A 19,330-nucleotide genomic window follows, 5' to 3' on the forward strand; every position below is an offset into this window, starting at 1 on the left:
TTTCCTGAAAAATATTCTCGATGGCATTTACGTCACCTTTGCATACAAGGGCAGTTCAGTAATGTGATTAATCGGTAATTAGTTGCAAAAATCCCGCTTAACACCATTTTTATAGATGGGACATACTACTCCCTACATCCTATACTTCGGTAAAATCTCCTCCTTCCAGATCTTCAATAGCACCCAGTGGAGTACTATAGCCAATACCTCTACTCTGTGTTTGAGTAGCTCACATGACAGTTGATCATTGCCAGCGGTTCAAGCGTCCTATTTTTTCATGAATCTTAGGTAGATCCGGAATCTGTCGTCGACTGCGCTCGTCTCCAAACTGATTCTTGCAATACTCTTGTCGTCTACTGCTTCGCTATTTAGGTGTTCGTCATAATATATTTATCAATCGTGAGAATTTCTGCACATTATTTATAAGGTGTACAGACTATTCTGTGCGATAACCGGTTTGTACAATGCCCCCGGCCTATCAGGATGTTTATGTCACCGATGACGAGCTTAACATTCCGTCACAGGCAGCTATCATAGACATGCTCCAGCTGCGCATAAAATGCATCTTTCTCGGCTTCGTGAGGTCAGTGCACATTGATAATGCTCTAGTCGAAGAAATGGCCTTTGATCCACACTACACATCCTTTCGCTGATCGCCTACCACTTGATAACGCGTTGGCGCATTTTGCCAAGCTCTTGTACCGTCGCTCGATCCCCGCATTTTCACACCTTCTGCCCCGTCTAGTAAAGCTCCTCCAATGCTACGGTTTCGAAGTTGCGAGTTTTCAGCTCATCTTTTTCTCCTTGATTGTTAGCAAGTGGTTTTTTTGGGCTACTCGTTGAACTTGACCTAACCTGTCTCGTAGTCCGCCACCCAACATAACTGACACCTGCGACAAGTATTTAGTTCTGCCTACGGTAAGGTTAAAGCGCCCATGCCCGCTCACACCATCCCATTTCGCTATTACTGCAGAACACGGTAGTACCCAGTCGATCGCGGTCTACAGATTAAATGTCATAAATAGACCCGCCAACATTTTTGAAAAATCTATGATTTTCGTCAAAACCCCCTCCAAACCAAATTTCTGGCTACGCCACTGATCAACACTCTCGAGCACTGTTCGAATCGCATCCACTGTCGATGCTCCTTTGCGGAATCTGAACTGCATTTTGGACAGTCCGCACTTATCCTCCGTGCATTTCATCAACCTGTTAAGAATGATTCTTTCCAGGAGTTTTCCGAGTGTATCCAGCAGACATATGGGCCTGTACAAGGCCGGATTGCCCTGTGGCTTCCCTGGCTTCGGCAGCAACACCAGCTTCTGGACCTTCCACATTTGGGGGAAGTTGCCTTTAAACACTCCTACAGCACCATCCTGAACATGTCTGGATATGCTAGGATCTCAGCCTTCAGCACCAACCGAAGTTTTGTTGACTACATTGACCATCATAGACGGATCCGGAAGTACCCCGGAAAAGTGCCCACCTATTAAAATTATCAAACTCACATCAGATTAATGGAAATGGTTGAGCCGAGCTCAAACTTAGTCCCAAATGAAAGCTATGTTATTCCCAAAGACGTCCATAAAATTTCGTAGGGATCGCTTATATGGTTCCGGAAATATAGGCTGAACCATCCGGTCATATATAAAATACCCATATAACCCCGAACTAATTTCTTTTTCAAAGGGGGGACCCATGAAATTTTAGAAATCGAATTCGTATTTCTGTCAAATATCTTTAAAATGCTGAAAACGTTGAGATTTTATGGTATATCGAAAAAAATTTCTTGTACCGTAAACCGGGGTGACATTGATCACTTTTCGAAGTAAACATTACATGTTTTTAGACGCAACACATTTTTTTCAAGTTTAATATTTTTTAACCATGTACTGATGTATAAGGAACAAGATTGAATAGTTTTATCTGAAATTGTCTGCTTAGTACTATTTTTGAAGATTTGATTACAATTTGAAGCCCGTTTTCGTGTTCCGGGGTGACTTTGATCACCTTCATGTACACCCACATTAAGTCCTTGATTTCTATGTTTTTATTCAAATGTTTGTTTAGACTAATTCTGAAAAAATACTCATTGTTAAATTGATGTGGTTTGGTATTGTAAAAAGTATTGCAATATACTGTAAAGTTCGATGACCAAATTTTGTACAATTCGAGTCCAACTCGAATAAAGGAATCTCAAATTTTTTTTAAGTGCTCAATTTGTTTGATTTCAGCGGTTTATCAATTAATAAAGAGTTCAATCCATTTCAACACGTTGGAGTATTGAATTTAACAAAATATTGCTAATGTGAGTTTGAAATAATATGAAATAATTGCGAACTGCTTTCACAAAAAAATTGTTTTTAAAATAAGCAAACGCTAAAAAATATATTTGGTACATCCGATTTTAAAGAAAAATGAAAACTCGATTGGTTGTTACTATTCTTATTAAAATATAAGATTTATTTGTTGTATAAAAAATAGACAATTTATGAAGTTTCATAAAAATAAGGTAAAGTAAAATTTTGGATTTTGGTATTTAAAAATCGAACAATATAATCAAAAAGTGTAACAAATATACTAATATTTTAAGTTTAGGGAAAAACTATTTCAAATTTGAATGGTTGGGTAGACTATTCTAGCTAAATAAGTAATCTACGAAAAAATTCGAGTGATCAAAGTCACCCCGATGATCAAAGTCACCCCAGCTTACGATATGTAGTTTTCATGTTACCATAAAATATTATATATACATTTGAAGTTTACAATGAATATAAACAACAATGAAATCCTAGTGTTCATGATTGAGATAGGTACAACTATACCGCTATGTGGATTAAAGCAGGTTTTTTCGTTCATTTTCACCACTTTATTATTTATTTATTAGTGCTTTGACCCCTTGTATCCCTGACCATATTACTATACTACAACTAAGAAATGGAACCATCACTTTATATTCGTTGCTTTATTATATTATTTCTCCACAGAACTTTTTTATTTTCCTACTCCTGGAAATATTTTCTGTGGTTTTTCGATGATTCACAATATATAAGCATGGATGGCAGCAGCGCAACACACACACAAACATAAAAGAGGTAATTAAAATCGAACACAGTGCAATCGTCAAATAGAACAAAATACTAATAACATCGTGATTAAACAAAAACTAAATATAAAAGTAAAATCAAAACTGACTTAGTCCACCTAACAGAGGGATAAGACAGTTCTCACATATTGCACTGTTGGATCATTCATTAGATTGTACAGATCATGCGAAATAGGCACCTATCTAGAGGGGGATGAACACAATTTCGAATGAACCTCAAATAAACTAAATAAATTATAGAAAATCAAAAAAACTAAATGAGCAGAATGAATGATATAAATTAAAATTGTAAAATAAATGAATCAAATAAGTTCAAATTAATAAATTAAATTAAATTGAAAATCAGATCAGATTTCCGAAAAAAAGATTTAACAGAATATAATTTTCAGGTCCAGAATTTTAACGCGTAAATGAAAATAGTAAACTGAAATAAGGTACCATGTACTTCAAGCTCCTTAAAAAGAGAGCAACAAAGAGCAAATGCAATTCGTGAATGTGACAGGTAGATATTTTAAAGTATTTGCATTGAAGTAGAGGTCTGGGCTATGTTGGCGATTATATAATCGTAGATAGCTCAAAAGCCTAGTATTCAGTCGATTACAATGCAGTCAATTTTCTGTCAACCGTATAACTTGCCAAGAGTTCGTGTGTAATTTTAATCTTCAAATATTGATATTTCTTAGTTTAGTCAATGATTTTTTGAAATATCCAAAGATATCATTAATCATAGTCCATATAAACGGTCAGTATAGAATTGAATAAAATTGTTGATGTAGTTTTCCCGTAGTACAAAGATTCGAAGCTATAGACAAAAGTTATAGAGCAAGGATGTGAAGTATACAGATCGGCAAACTAAAAGTGGCAGGGTCATTAGAACAGGCTTAATACCTGACGGGCTTAACTTTTGTCTTCTGCTGATGAGGGTCGAGCTTAGGCAGCATAACTACGAATCACTCAAGTTCACCTGCATGTCTCTTGACAAAGACAGAATTCAATTAGCTAGAGATTACTGGGTAGGGAAGGTTATGAAAAATTATCATTTCTATAACTATTAGATTCATGCCCAATCAATCATAGACCCCTAACAATTGACAACCGAGAATTATAACCATTTTTCTCACACGATGACACTCGCTAAGTAACACAGCAATTGACATGAGATGTTATAATTTACAGCCACATTGAATCATGTTAACACCGTCTGATGTTGCCGTTCATTTTCCTCTACTTCGTCGTGACACATTTCTTCCGCACGAACAAAACGCGGCGATCAGCTGCTTAGCTAGGGTACATAATAGACCCGCTGGATATGGCGGTACGTATCTATGGGTAGGTACTGTTGAACGAGCCTGAAGCGAATCGTGAGCGCGTAAACACGTTAAAATTTTAACGCAAAACACGCGCGCAACCGCACAAAACAGTAGTAAATTTAAAATTGATTTTCAATTCGAACATAAATTTTCGTGCGATCTGTTCCAGAAGCAGCCAAAGTTGAGAAATTCAAACCAGCCTATATGGACTGCCCCCATCGGATAAAAGACTATGCCACAGTCCGCTTGGCAGCATGGTAAAGATGAGAAATATATATCAGCGTGAAATAGTCGCGAACCGTCAGCGGCAGCAGCAGCGGCAGTGGAGACCCTGATGGGATCGCTAGTCGAGAGGTCGTGGTATGTTATTCGCTTTGAGCTTCCATACATAAAACATGGCCATATTTCGTGTTTATTGGATTTCTATGTTCCTGGGGGCTATTTTCGCGCTGGGCTGATGTGTGTACGCTCATAATTAACGATTCAAGACGTGTGTGCAGTGTTATGCTCTCTTTTTGCATCAACCGCTGGAAGGCGGCGGCAGTCGCAGCAGCAAAAACGGCAATGGGATGCCCGGCCCCTCCCAATAGCGGTGCGATGATTGGTCAGGGATGGTTTTGCGCGGTGCGTTTGTATACCATAATTTGCTATTCTATGGCAATTGTATTTCCAGTTTTTTTTGGTTTATACATTGTGATTTCAAATACATATCTACATTTATACAGTGTTTATTTAGGTATGACAACAAGGCTAACTGAAGCATGACGATGTTTACTGTACGGAAATGAATGAAACTAGTTAGTCTATTATTTGCCACGAACAATAATATCCTTTCGGAAGCGATAGCTTGAGCTCTATCAGTGTACTGCAAATGCAATCCTTTCATCAAGATTTCACATCTTTGTTCAAGAACTTAACCAGCTCTAGACTTATACTATACATATTTGGTGTTTTGTCAGAAACTGTTCTTAACTTCCTGAATTACCACCATTTTTATTGAAGCCAAGGTCGGATTGGAAAAAACGGATTTTGTCCGTCTTGATATAGCATTTTATTATTTTTTACACGTTTTAGTATATTTGTCACGTTTTGGGTTGTCTATCAGAGCATTGAGATCGACAGATTGAATCATACTTTGACTCACACCATCAATTTATAACCTAACAAAAGTCTTGCTGACATTATTGTAATCCAGTATATGTAAAACTGCGAATTCTTGGGGATTTAAGAGTTACTTGGGAAAACCTGGAATCAAGTCAAGTGGCAACGTTTCAGTTAATGCACTTTTAATAGCTAAAGACTGCAAACAGAATTCAGGCAAATAAGATTGCTTTCTGAAATCATTCTACGCGACGCCATCACATCTACGTACCCGCTTGGGCCGTGGAGATGGATGGTGTGGTTACTGAACTGTGCACTGATCCGGCATTGACTCCTTACTTCAACTGGTCAAGATATTAGATAGTAAGCAACTGCATTCAACAAAACTCGAGCATTTCGGGTAACCCTTACCGGGTCTTCTCTATAAACCATTTATAAATTACGCCACGCAAATATTGCCCAAAATTAACTCTTTTCTCCTCCATGTAACAAATTGTCACAAATTTATCTATACAGCCTCCCACACCCCTCCCAAGTAGCATTTCTAGTTTTATAGCACATTACAAGTGCATTCTAAGTTTTAAGAAGGGCTTCTAGAGTACCATAAAACCTCAATTGTTACTAGGGCTATTACGTAATAAATTCATTGAAAAACATTTTTCTATGTAGCGTAACGTTACTAGCTTATGTCACAATATATCACAATTTATCGTACCTCCTCCCCCTAAAAGCATTACGTAATTTATGAATAGTTCCTATCATGCTGGAAAATGTTGGTCTATCTGTTCATCTGTTTGTACCACGGCTCGTTAGCTGTATCAATTGCAAACCGTTGGGCCACACTGCCGCCAATTGCTGGTTGACTTGAAACCAACAATGAGTACCCACTACTTCTAAGGATTTCAAAAACCCAAGTGTACCCTTTTTGCAAACAGAAACTCAGTCCAGTACTGGACTAATCAATTTTTATGACATTGTGGGCTTAACCATTCCGTTCCCATTTTTTTCTAGCGCATATAGCACCAAAGCAGTTTTTACTTAAAACTGTTAGAATCACGCGTACACTCAAAATCGCGGTTCGTGCAATTTTTCGAAAGCTCACGCGAATATGCAAGCGGTTACATACCATTGAACTTATACACGCGAGCCACACGCCCACTCATAAAATCTGTTAACATACAAACGGTTGAGTCCTGCGCGATAATACAAATCCTGCGCGATGTTGCTCGAGTACACGCAGATTTTATCAATCTTCACTTCATTGTAGATGAAAATTATGGGAAATCATCCCAAAATTTTTAGAATGGTTAAGGTTTTAGTTTGATAGGATAATGGATATATTCCCTTAATTTTAGTGACTGTACAGTCCTGCAACGTGTTTAGACTTTCCGGAGAGCGATCGATCAGTGTGGCGCTATATGCAATTTATACTTCAAATATTTTTGGATGTTCTTGTTCGAACCTCCTTGCATTGTAATTTTTCACGTATTGTGCCGTACTCGGCGAGTAGCATGCGCCGAACGTCATTACCTGCACTACGTAGACGCTAGGGTCGATATCTGTCTCGCAGACCTTCCAGAAAAAGCGTTGGCAATGCTGGTCGTCTTCCCGCATCTTTACTTGGTGGCACGTCTCACGGATGTCGCCACATACCGCTGTTCGAAACTCCCGGAACTGGATCAGCACAGTCAGTTGGTCTGGACCTTTTAACAGAACTGAGTTGAGTGAAACTCCGGAAGCGGTGGCAGCTGCATCCCATACGAGTCTTGGATTGACGCTTGGAAATATCGGAAGGTACCAAACTCGTGTACATTTCACTTCCAGCTCTTCCGCAGACAACTTGAGAATGTTGCCTTTATTGATGTGATCCTGGATTTTCGCTTTCAATTCGCCCGCCAGGAGTGGAATTCTTCATGCGGTTATCTAGGCATCGACATCAACGCAATGCCATCGCTGCGCTATCCAGAAGTCGGACCGAATCGTACTTCCACAGAAGTCCGGATTCGAAACGGCTGTCTACGGGCCGAGTGAGTGATTCCAGCATTGACTGTGCTCGCCGGTCCTCATGAGACAAAAGTAGTATAGAATTGCTTAGAAATACCCAAGCTGTCGAGGGCAAAGTAGCCCAATTGACGAGTTCGTGAAGATCTTCACCGCTCTCTCGGTTGCACTGGCAAACCTGTAGCGTGTGATAGTTTGCGTAGTGCCCAGCATTCTTATCTCCCATACAACTGCCGAAATCCAGCTGAGCCGTATTTTGATTACAATCGGCTCATTTGACTGTCTGTTGCGACTCTTCATTGCGTATCCGAGATTGGCATTATCCAAGCCGATTAGGATTCGTAGATTGGCCTCGTTATACGACTCAATCGGTAGTCCCATGAGGTGCTGGTATCTATGCTGCAACTCTGCGGTAAGAAGAGTCTGTGGTCGGATCTGCAAATTTCCGATCGTTCGTACACCGGAAAGATCATACCTTTTGATCGGGTTCGTTACGCTGGAGATTTGAAGACAAACGTTTTGTGACCTGTTTTCGATCTTGGTGGTTTCGCCTGCCCACTTCAGGCCCAGTGGATTCTTTGGTCCCTTTAACCCAAGCTCGTCTTTTAAACGCAGTGCTAGAAGCGTGAGTACTAAGCCGTCGTCCAGGTGCGCAGGTTCGAATTGCCTTCGATGGGCCGTATGAAATGACCGGAACTACTCTAAACAAGATCTCCGACTGCACTTGGTGCACGTTGCAACTTTTCTAGTAAACGGCAGCTGCTGTAGGAGATTAACCAGATCGAGGGCTTCCGTCACCTTGAAGCAATGTATTTGTACTTTCAAAGTTGTGAATACCATCAAATCGAAATCAATTTTTTTAAAGTTGCGTGGAAACGTTACTGTTAACAGAAAGTGAAGCAGATGATATTCTAACTTATCAAGCAGTTTAAATAAATAGAAATAACATTACACCTAAGATACATTGACATGTATCTTAGGTGTAATTTTTTCAAAATTTTTCCCAAAGCAAATGCATCTCAAGAAGTAATTTGTTTCTGATTCGATTAACCGGATCATACGGTTATTCGAATTTTTTTTTGCGTTTATTAAGGACATCAAAAATTTTTTTTTTGAATGCTTTGAGAAAATGAAGACTTACGCATTACAGAAATATAAGCGAAAATAATGTTTTAAAAAATTCTATGCTATGCTTCTCCTTGGGAACCATTCATAAACTACACAACGCAAAAATTGCTCAAAATTAACTCCCCCTCCCCCCATATAACAAATTGACACCATTTTTTATCCTTCTCTCCCCTAGTACGTAATGAATTCGTTTATTTTTTTCCTTCTGTAAAAGCAGGTTACGTAACGATCTAGCTTCCTCCCCTTACCCCATATGACACAACATGTAACATTTTGTCGTACCTTCCCAACGCTCGCCCCCTAAAAGCGTTACGTAATTTATGAATGAACCGTTGGTGGAGCAAAATTTAGGCAAAAACAATTTTTTTCTACTTTTTTGATGGTATCCAACAGGGAAAACAGATTGAAATGGTGAATTAAACGAAAGCAATTATGTGAAAAAAATTCTCCCAGAGGCAGATTTCGAACTTGCAACCCTTGGGACTCCGGTGCTAGCTTAGCCCTGTCACTAAATTAGTGTCGGATTCTGATGAGACGAAGTCTAAATGCAAATCCCATAACTAGTTTAGCTATAGGTTTTGCGCCCTTAACGTGCAAATGTGGTTTAAAACAATTTTCTCTATAGATGAATTTTGCGCCAACTTCAACAAATGTTGGCAGCACCCTGTCCGATTTTAATGAAACTTTCTGTACATGAGAACTTTGTCACAAAAAGCCACTTTGCATACTTTGTTTTTCCAAAAATGATCTAGACTGTCATTTGAAAAGGGTTAAACTTTTTTTAAACAATTTTTTTTTTCAAATGGCTATAATCTAAAAATGACAAATCCTACAAAAAATGTTTTGGGAGTGATTTTCACAAAATTAGTCAAATTTTTGAAGAAAAATGTTGAAAAAAATTCTTCATCGAATTCTACACTGAAAAAATCGATTTTGAAAATTTAAACCCCATATTTGATTTGGATGAAATTTTGTTCCAAGATAGGTAATTATATTTCCTATCTAACGTCATAAAATTCAAGTTGGGCATTTTTAAGAAAAAAAAGTTATTTGAAACAAACTTTTCCTTGTCCAAACTGAATTTTTTTCTTCAGAGTATTTTTATCGAAAACTAAACCAATGAATGTCATAATCATCTCAGAATCCAATTTCCCAACTGCTAGTTGCCTGATGCATGCAAAAAGTATCAGTAACGAATTTGGTATAGCATCTCGGACTGGACTGAAACGAGGCCGAAGGGATTCGTTTGACGGAGATCCGTACTATAATACTTAGCGCACGATCAGACAATATGTTTAATATCGCGATAAACGCCACCACAAGCGCAGAGACCGCTCTCCACGACCTCAATACGCTGGAGAGGGGCCTTCTACGTATAATGATTGTACATGACCCGATATATCACCCGAATGATGTTATGACCCTCATCCATTCTCATAGACCAAGGTTTGTTGATATCTTTGGGATTCCTAAACTTCCATCGCTCCACGAAATTTGCCAATTTTCAAGCGTCTTCTGAGAAAAAATATTTAAAAACTTCTAATGCCAAAATGTCCACCTTCTCATTATCATTCTAATCCAAGTGTCCGCCTTCTCATTACCCGGAATGGAGCACTGCGGAAAAATTCAAACTAGGGTTATCTGCTATGATTTTTCAGACAAAGTACTGAAAAACTCCCATGTTTTCCCCAGGAAATACAAAGAGTGCTTTCCATGCTCCATCAAACGGAGAGCCTCCTGTTACTGTAACAATGTTGGCATGGTCGTTTATAGGAAAATTTAAAACCATCAATTTTGTGGGGAGAATGTTGGTAGCACAGCCTCTTTTATGTTGCACTCACCACTACTGTCATAATAATTAGCATAGAAGCGATGCATAGCTGTCATCATACAACGAGCGTTCCGTGTAATTTAATCACAGGGTGAATCGAATACACAACGTAAGCCCTAGCCACCAGACGAAACATTGTTTCTATGATGATCTGTCCGTTAATCCGTCGACTGACCGGTGCCAATAATCGCGTTTTTCAGCTTTCATCAAGTTTTTCATTTGCATTTGTAGCGTCACGTATATTGGGAAAAATTCGGGCGATCCGACGTTCAAAAATCCCTTTCGTGTATAATTCTAACCAATCTAGGAGGAGACTGTTCACGGTTGTTCGCGTCGGGTACTCGTTTCGTCTGACCTTTAATCGTAATGCAAATGCATTGTGTAAAACCTGGAAGAAATATAAGGACACTTGGGGTTTTTAATACCCCATGTGAAAATTCCTGCTAGTTTCTAAGATTACCGAGACCAGGAACCACTTACTTCGGTTTTGTAACAGCACCCTTCAAGGGACACTCTCAGGCCTTTACGGGGAAGCTTAGGAGAGAAAACTGATTTTCCTCTTTCGGAAATTTATAGGCACATTAGAAGATGTTCCCCCAATGGGATGATCAGACTCTCGCTCTTTAGTGTACAAGGTAACGTAGAAATTAGTAGTTGTCGGTGGTGTAGCGCTCTTTTGCATTATCGGAGCGTTCCTTAAAAGAATGTTTCATTTTGTCCTCACATAATTTATATGCATTTTCCACAGCGTACCTTGATTCTACAATAAGTCGCTATAGGCCCAATTGTTTGCAACAACAGAAGTTCATGCCTCGCGGCACAAAAAAGCGAACAGGTAGACTAGCCCGCCTAAAAGATCAAAGTTTGGAAGAGCAGATTCGGCGAAAGGTTCGGAATGAGGCTGATGGAAAATAAGTTGTTTTCAAATACTTCCTGATTTTTTTCTGAACGCAATTGCTTGCGAACCAGAATTTTCACTGGATGAAACAAAGGGTTCTTGAAGGAGCGAACCCCATACTTCACAATAAAGTCCCTGTTGGAGACTACATCATCAATCTCTACTTCCCGGGCGGGTACATAGACCAGATACTTCTTCGTACACGGCCAAGTGGTATTTAGGTAAATCTCGCATATATCGATGATGTTAAATGGCTCATCTTTGCCCTCATTCAAGTTTGTTATGAATCTATACCAAATTCGTTACTGATACTTTTTACATGTATCAGGCAATTAGAAGTTGGGAGATTGGATTCTGAGATGCTTATGACTTTCATTGGTTTAGTTTTCGATCAAAATACACTGAAAAAATAAATTCAGTTTGGACAAGGAAAAGTTTTTTTTTTTTTTCAAATAACTTTTTTTCCTTAAAATTTTTGACGGTAGATAGGGAATATAATTACCTATCGTGGAACAAAAGTTTTGTCCAAATCAAAGATGGGTTTTTTTTTGTAAATCGACTTTAAATTTTTAAAATCGATTTTTTCAGTGTAGGAGAAGAATTTTGTCAATATTTTTGTTAAAAAATTCAACTAATTTTGTGAAAATCGCTCCATAAACATTTGTTGTAGGATTTGTCATTTTGGACTATAGCCATTTTGAAAAAAAAATGGTTAAAAAGTTACCCTTTTCAAAAGACAGTCTAGATCATTTTTGAAAAATCGAAGTATGCAAAACTGCTTTTTGTGACAAAGTTCTCACGTACAGAAAATTTCATGGGTGCTGGCAACTCTGAATACGATTTAGCGCGAAATTCATCTATAGTGGAGAAAACACAGTTTTTGCCTAAATTTTTCACCATAAGGAGAAATATGACAGTGCATATTATATTGGCTTGCTAAACCAAAACAAGTTTCGACTTCATTAATTCACATCAGCTTAAACGGAACTCCTGTTCTGGTGGGACCTCACGCATGAATTGGGGCTTGCTGAGAAACACAAATAGTATCCAGCACTGGCTTAGTTTTGTCACTAAAAGATGTCGGATGCTGATGAGACAAAGTTGAAACGCACAACTAATTTGATTAAAAAAGAACACAAAACATTCTAGTTGTTCCGTCCATTTCGCATTCAACCCTGTCAATGCAATAAACAAACACACCATCCGTTCCGTTGAAAGAAAATAAATTTTCCGTAGTCCTACGGGATCAATGTAAATATTTAGATATTATGTAATAGCTGGTGTTTTTCCTGCGCAGGCCTTTTAAAAAGTCATGCCCTCAGCAACAAGCATGTTTGATGATATGCGAAAGCGGGGGTCCTTCCACCGGAGCATACACGTCCGAGCCTTCAAGCCAGGTTTGTGAGGAGTCGTTAAAACACATTTTCTCACTTTAAAAGGTGCAGTGATTTATTGGAGTCCGTCTAATAGACGTGTCGGTCAAACTTGAAAGCCCCGGGGCGGACAACCACGACGCTCTACGGTCGGCTCGATGCGTAGCACTAACAGTATCAACCGCCCATATGTTTATTTAGTAGTTGCTTATAGGTGCATAGAGAACGCCACCACTAAAAAAACGATGCATGGCAAATAATATTGTTGATGGTAGTTCACGATCCCCAATTAGCTCTGAAGCGCTCCGGCAATTTATCTTGTTGTTCGCTGAAAGTGTGCTAAAACTGCTTGCTTTTCCAACAGCTTTATAGGCTAGTCAGGGAAAATAAAGTGTGGTCCCAAAGGGCGTAACGCAGCATAACTGTGTGTTCATCGATGTACCGCGAGGTCCTAATGAACGAGTGTTGTATCACATCTGGCTAACAAGCCGTTCGGCTTGGTCCAGTTTAAAGCTCTCAATCGCAGCAAACATTCTTCAGCACTTTGTGCACTGATAGCCCATTGTTTAAAGCGGCTCTAGTATTTGCAAACACCTCAACAGACTATTTTACCGATCGTGTCCAGGAAGGACTAGTTTCCAGTCTAGGCTCCCGTCGAGAAGCACGAAACGGACGCGAGAAAAAAGATGTCACATTAATTTTATCGTATATTCCTATAAATTGAAATGTTCCGTAATTTATTGATTATTACTTCCATAACCACCACAGCGCAGCCGAAGCAGCAGCAGCAGCAGGCGCTCCTTGTGAGGGCAGCAAGTCTGCATGCATGGGGAGGAAAAGCATTGCAACTTAAGAGAATGTGTCATTACCGGCTCTTCTTCGCGCTACCCTGACTGGCGTCTGTGGAACTTACTGCTCGTGCCGAATACGACACTTGAAAATCCCCAAGGAATGTCCCCCGTTGAGATTCATTTCTTTCATACCACACAGGGATTCCAACAGGAGAGCCGGCAGACAATGCGACATAATGATGTGCGGAAAAATGCAACCGAAAGATTTCTGCCCTCAACTTGGCCAGCCCAGCCCGGTCCTGTCCCAGTGCGCTATTGAAACGTCTCAATAATATCATAAACTAACGTAAAATGTAGACCAAGCAAAGTAGGTGCAGGATGGGGAAGGTATACACTTCGTAGAGCCACGGTGTATGCCGTCCGCTGTCAGAATGAAATGTTTTCAATGGGAGCATTATTCGAAGCCTGTGCGGTTCTCCGGGTTCTTCAAAGTGAAGAATTGAGTTCGTTAAAATTGATTCAATTTAAACTTTGCCGACGCTTTGAGATGGATGATGATCGTTGCGTCGGTAGATCACGGTGAATCGCATGACGGAACCGAAGCACTTGCCGTCTATATGGTAGAAACGATTGAAACAGAATCTAGCTGTAGAATAATGTTTGTGTCAGCTGGTTGCTTTAAATACTTTAAAGTCTATTGAATTGTAATATTTATATTCTTCGCTGATTTAAACTAATGTTTGTGCATTCCGGATAACTATTTGTTATTCTGTACATAAAATGGCATTGAACTATCTGGAGTTAGCTGTCATTTTTAATTTTGGGCTACTCTCGGCATTTGAACAGGGAATATGCGGGAAATTTTGTTTTTGCTCAGACAGTCTGGCTGCCTGAAGGATATGCTATTGTTCCTAACCCAGTGTGGTAAACAGCTGTAATTTAAGCCATATTTGAATGTCAATATCACTTCGGGGTGTAATCGTTCTGATATTAGGTTTTACACCAACCGATATAACCCCACAAAATAAGCCGGATGAACTTCGTTTGACAATTCTCGGTGGATTGTTTACATGGACGTTACGTGAGTTCGAATGTAACAGATGAGCACCCGTTGCACTCGCACTCACACAACTGACAAAGTAAACAAACCACCGAGAATTGTCCAACATGAACTTCATTCATCATGAGTTCATTCGTGTCGTCATCTTGTAGAACTCAATATCAATATCCCTTCGGGGATATATCCGCTCATCGAGAAATGTCTTTTACTCCATTCGGAGTGAAGAATACTTCCGTACTGTCTATACTCTTTGTGTCCTTATTTTCCTTACCCCTTTCCTTACCACATCCTCAATCCATCCCATCAGGAAATGATGAAAAGACAAATCACGACAAGGCACAAATCTCCGACCAACGTGGGGGACGTGCCATTTGAGCCAGAGGCTACTGATGCTTGATTAACTTCCTAAGGGAAATTTATCAAATGCTATATGAAATGGAAATCTATCCATATTGATATCAACTATCAATCGTTCCAATATGAGACCTGTGTAAGACAATTTTTTTCTTGAATTCAAGCGAAGACTGCTTATTAAGAAGACTGATATTTCTTTCCATTCCCCATACAAACGAGAAGCGACAGAGCCTACAGCACCTTTATTTTATGGAGGTAGAAAGTTTATATATGTGTGTGCATCACTATGGGAAGTACCACCTATACCCGCAAGTGGTGTTGGTGTTACTGCCGCCAGATTCTAGACAGAGTTGCCAATCTTCTTGATATGCAGTCTTCGATTCAAGTCAGAGCAGAGCTCCTTTCTTTGTTTACCCAATTCACAGAGTATATAGGGGCCGTACACTAATTACGTAAGTCTTTTTTAGAGCTTTTCAACCTCCCCCTCCCCCCCAGATAAGAGTTCGTAAGATTTTGGTGAACTCCCCCTCCCCGTACATAAGATCTTATCATGATTATCGTAATTAAAAAATCGAATTGTTAATTCATCAAATAATAAGATAGCGAAAACGATATGTATAGAATTATTACAAGAAAACTCATGACAAAATTTAACTGTAATCATCTGCAGAATTTTAATTGCATGCCAATCTCGCCAAGTAGAAAGAATAACTGTTGTCATCTGACTCCAATTTGGTCCACATGATGCTTTGCTATATTCCACTTCCTTTGAATCTATTTTCTTGTGATGAAGAAATTAAAAGAGTTTATAACCTCTTTTGGCATGAATTTAATCTGAGTTCCAGCTGTGACGCTTATCATACACATAGCTCCAAGTTAACCATCTTCGAATTTTCTTGAATTAAAATACAGTTCACACTCTGGAAATATTCTACATTCAAGATCTTTGACAATCGCATGTTAGAACATTTTCCAGATACCTTGCGGATTTGAATCGAATGTTTGAAAAGAACAAAGTAGGTCTAACAACACGAAGGGTATCAACACTTAACTTGTAAGGCATAAATATTGTGACTTCAGTTCCCGAACAGAACAATGTACAACCAAGAGCCAAAAAATTACTCATATTGTTTGATATACAAGGATTATATGGTACAAATGAAAATAATTCCCTTTTCTTATCAAAAAGAATATTTTCCTTATGGATTTAATTTTTTAAACTTGTTTTATGATATTACGTTGCGTTGCGTTGCGAAGCACGGTGTTATTCGTAGATTGCATACTAACGATTATCATGTTGCCTATAGGTAGTTCAACTAATCTTGCTTTTAAGATAAATGATAGGGAATGAACTTTATCTCTTTTGAGTTAAGTAAACCAATAGCATGAGAATCGTTATTGCCGGTCACGACCATCTTCACCGATACTTAGGATAGGGTAGGAAATGTTGATGTACGACCTACTTAAGGAAGTCCACCGACTCAGCGACGCTTCCATAGGTATTACGGAGTTGGATTAAAGGACAGGTATAGGTCTAGGATACGCCACAAGCAGGCAATGCGACCATGAAATTAATAAATTTATATGCGGTGGGATGGTTAGTCTCGGAGTGCACGTATACTCAGAGGAAAGAGATATTTATTTATGTTTTTCTTGTGTTTAAACTCTGGATGGCCGGCAATCGAGAGTGGTTGTCCCTAAACTGCTGCAATTTGAACTCCAAACAGCCGTCCGTTGGAGTATTGCTACAACTCTAAGCTAGTCTGATTCGAAATTATCTAGTGTTAATTGTGAAGACTAACAAAGTGAAATTAGGGCTTGAGAAGTTGGTCAACGGGTTTTGGAACCTTCTCTGGAGTTTTAAGTGAAGAAGCTGCACCACGTATGTGTTTTGTGAATCGCTCATCAATGTATGGGGATGCCTATCTGTTTTGGTGTGGATTGCACGGGTGTGGAGAATTACTATTCCCGAGGTTTCTTGGTAACGCTTTGTCATTGGCGTTTGTTGGAGGGAAAAAGATGGGCTATCGACGGATGATCAACTCGCGGAACTATTCGGATCTGGAAACACCAGTGAGCAATGCTGAATAAGGATAACTTACGAGATTAAACATTTATTTGTGGTACCTCAGCCAATGGGCCCGGCAATTATTCCCCGAGAACGGAACACTTTCTGGAGTATTGTTTATTCGTTGGTTAGACTCTAAAACGAGATTGGCCTACGTACGGTCTCTGTCTGGAAGAGTACAGAGTCAAGCATAGAAAGTGGAAATAATGCGAAATAAATCTACTGCACGAATAAAGGACGTAAAGAAGATGCCTGAAACGGTCTTCGCGGGCAGATCAATAAAGGGTTCAAAATTTAGTTAGAGAAACAAAAAAAGGATGATGTGGTCATTGACTGTTATGTCATTTTTGCTTGAAACTGAAACTGACACATGCTGGTTGCGCTTCTGGATACGAGTCTCTCGAAACAGTCATTTTATATAAATGTTGTAAACATTAGAGCGAGCCCAGCGCGACCAGAATTCGCCTCGGGGTTCTCTAGCAAAAACGACACTAGTTGAACCACAAAAAGGCAAATGGTATGAAAAATTGGAAATCTCTCACTTATCTCCAATCCTGACTGGGTTGTGTCCTCTTGCTGTTGAAAATGTCCCGCATTTGATCCGCAGATGAGCCGGAATCGTCTGTCAGATGGTTACTTGATTTCCTACGGATTGTGAATCTTGAGTTGGTTGCTATTTTCTTTTTCCTTCTGTAATTCGCAGAACACTCTGCTAGCTCGACATTTTGTCCTTGAACCGTATACACGATGTGTGAAAATGCACTTTAAGGCCCATCCACAAGACAATCACATCAAATTTTTACTTTTTACTTGTTTTATGATATTACGTAAGAAAGAACTAACCCTCCCTCCCCCTCAGATAAGAATTTGTAAGATATTTTGAAACTCCCCCTCCTCCCATATGCCCTTACGTAATTAGTGTATGGCCCCATATAAGGAAAGTGACGACAACTATGAAACAATGAACAATAAGTAGCCATCACTCTCACTCTAAACTAACAAACACCCTTTATAATCTATGTATTATTAGGTACTGTTCCGCGTATAACAGCTGTCATTCGCTTTGTACACACTCTGATAATCCATAACAGTTTCGTAGTTGGTGATTTATTATTGTGCTTCAAGGCTGTAATGATGGACAAGCTTACTTAAAATATCCATTCAGTGGAGAAGTCGCTGTCACTTCGTAGTCAACCATGTTGTCAACTGCTGAACTGAGCCATTTGACGCATAAATTTTAAGTGTGGGGTATGGAAGGAAAATATGTACGTATACGTATACTGCCGTTCTAGGCATAATTGTCCCATGTATATAGGGAATCCCATAGAACATGGGACAAATATGCTTATAACGGCAGTATACTGCACCATCAATATTTGGAAACACCAAAAAGTGAATAAAACAGCAAGACACAGTGCATAATTATTGTTTTGGTTTGGCTTCTACCGCACGGGGGTCACAATACCCGCAATTAGAAGAAGCATATTGGCTGGGAAATAAATAACACGAAAATTATGTTTAGGCTTTTTTAAGCTACCTACTACATTATCGACAGACATTTATGCATATTGGAATGATTCAGTACCCCATACAGTGCGAAATCGTGTACATCATTCGAATATCCCCTGTATTCAAAAGCCCACTTTCAGACCCGTCAAAAGGAGCCGCTAAAATTGTGATTTCGAGTAAATTCACATTATCTACATCTGGTGACGGACGTGTCAAAATCCACTTTAAGGAAAAATGCCAGAGAAATTATGTTTCATATATAAACAAACAATTATATTTACTACATAAACAAATGTTGAGCGTTATGGTTTTTACTGTGTCCATATCTTTCGATACAGAGTTCTGCCGCAAAATTTAAAATAATACTTTCTATAACAATACAATTTACCACCGTGCAGTGATGAAGTGAAATAACATTGAACACCACTGTTTCCAAGTTCAAAATCGATTTTTTACCCTCTGCCTGTTTTACATTGTTGTTAAAATGTCAATTGTTATTGCTTTTGTATAGTACCATACCGCTAGACTATACAGTATCATATTGTAAAATTACTGTAGAGTAGAGTGGGGTTAAGTAGGTCAGTTTACTTTGGCGAGTTCGTGCGTTGGTATTTCTGCACAGATTTTGACAAACAAGCACTCGTTAGAAAAGTTTTATATCTGGTAATGTTTTGGCAATAATGATTTTATGTCTGGCTAAATATTTTTCAAGCTAAATCCAATAAGGCGAAGGTACTTTTTTCGATGGTTTTAAAAATCTGGGGGTACGATATACCACAATCTTCGTGGTTAAATTAAAC

General features: G+C 39.0%; 1 protein-coding gene across 2 annotated transcripts in view; it reads left to right on the forward strand.

The window, feature by feature from the left end:
• LOC131688595 (protein cortex) overlaps positions 1-19,330 on the forward strand; it is a 132,643-nt gene that overhangs the window by 5,256 nt on the left and 108,057 nt on the right. The gene's annotated exons all lie outside the window — the stretch shown is intronic.

The sequence above is a fragment of the Topomyia yanbarensis genome, chromosome 3 (assembly GCF_030247195.1).
Source record: "Topomyia yanbarensis strain Yona2022 chromosome 3, ASM3024719v1, whole genome shotgun sequence".
Classification (NCBI taxonomy): Eukaryota; Metazoa; Arthropoda; class Insecta; order Diptera; family Culicidae; genus Topomyia; species Topomyia yanbarensis.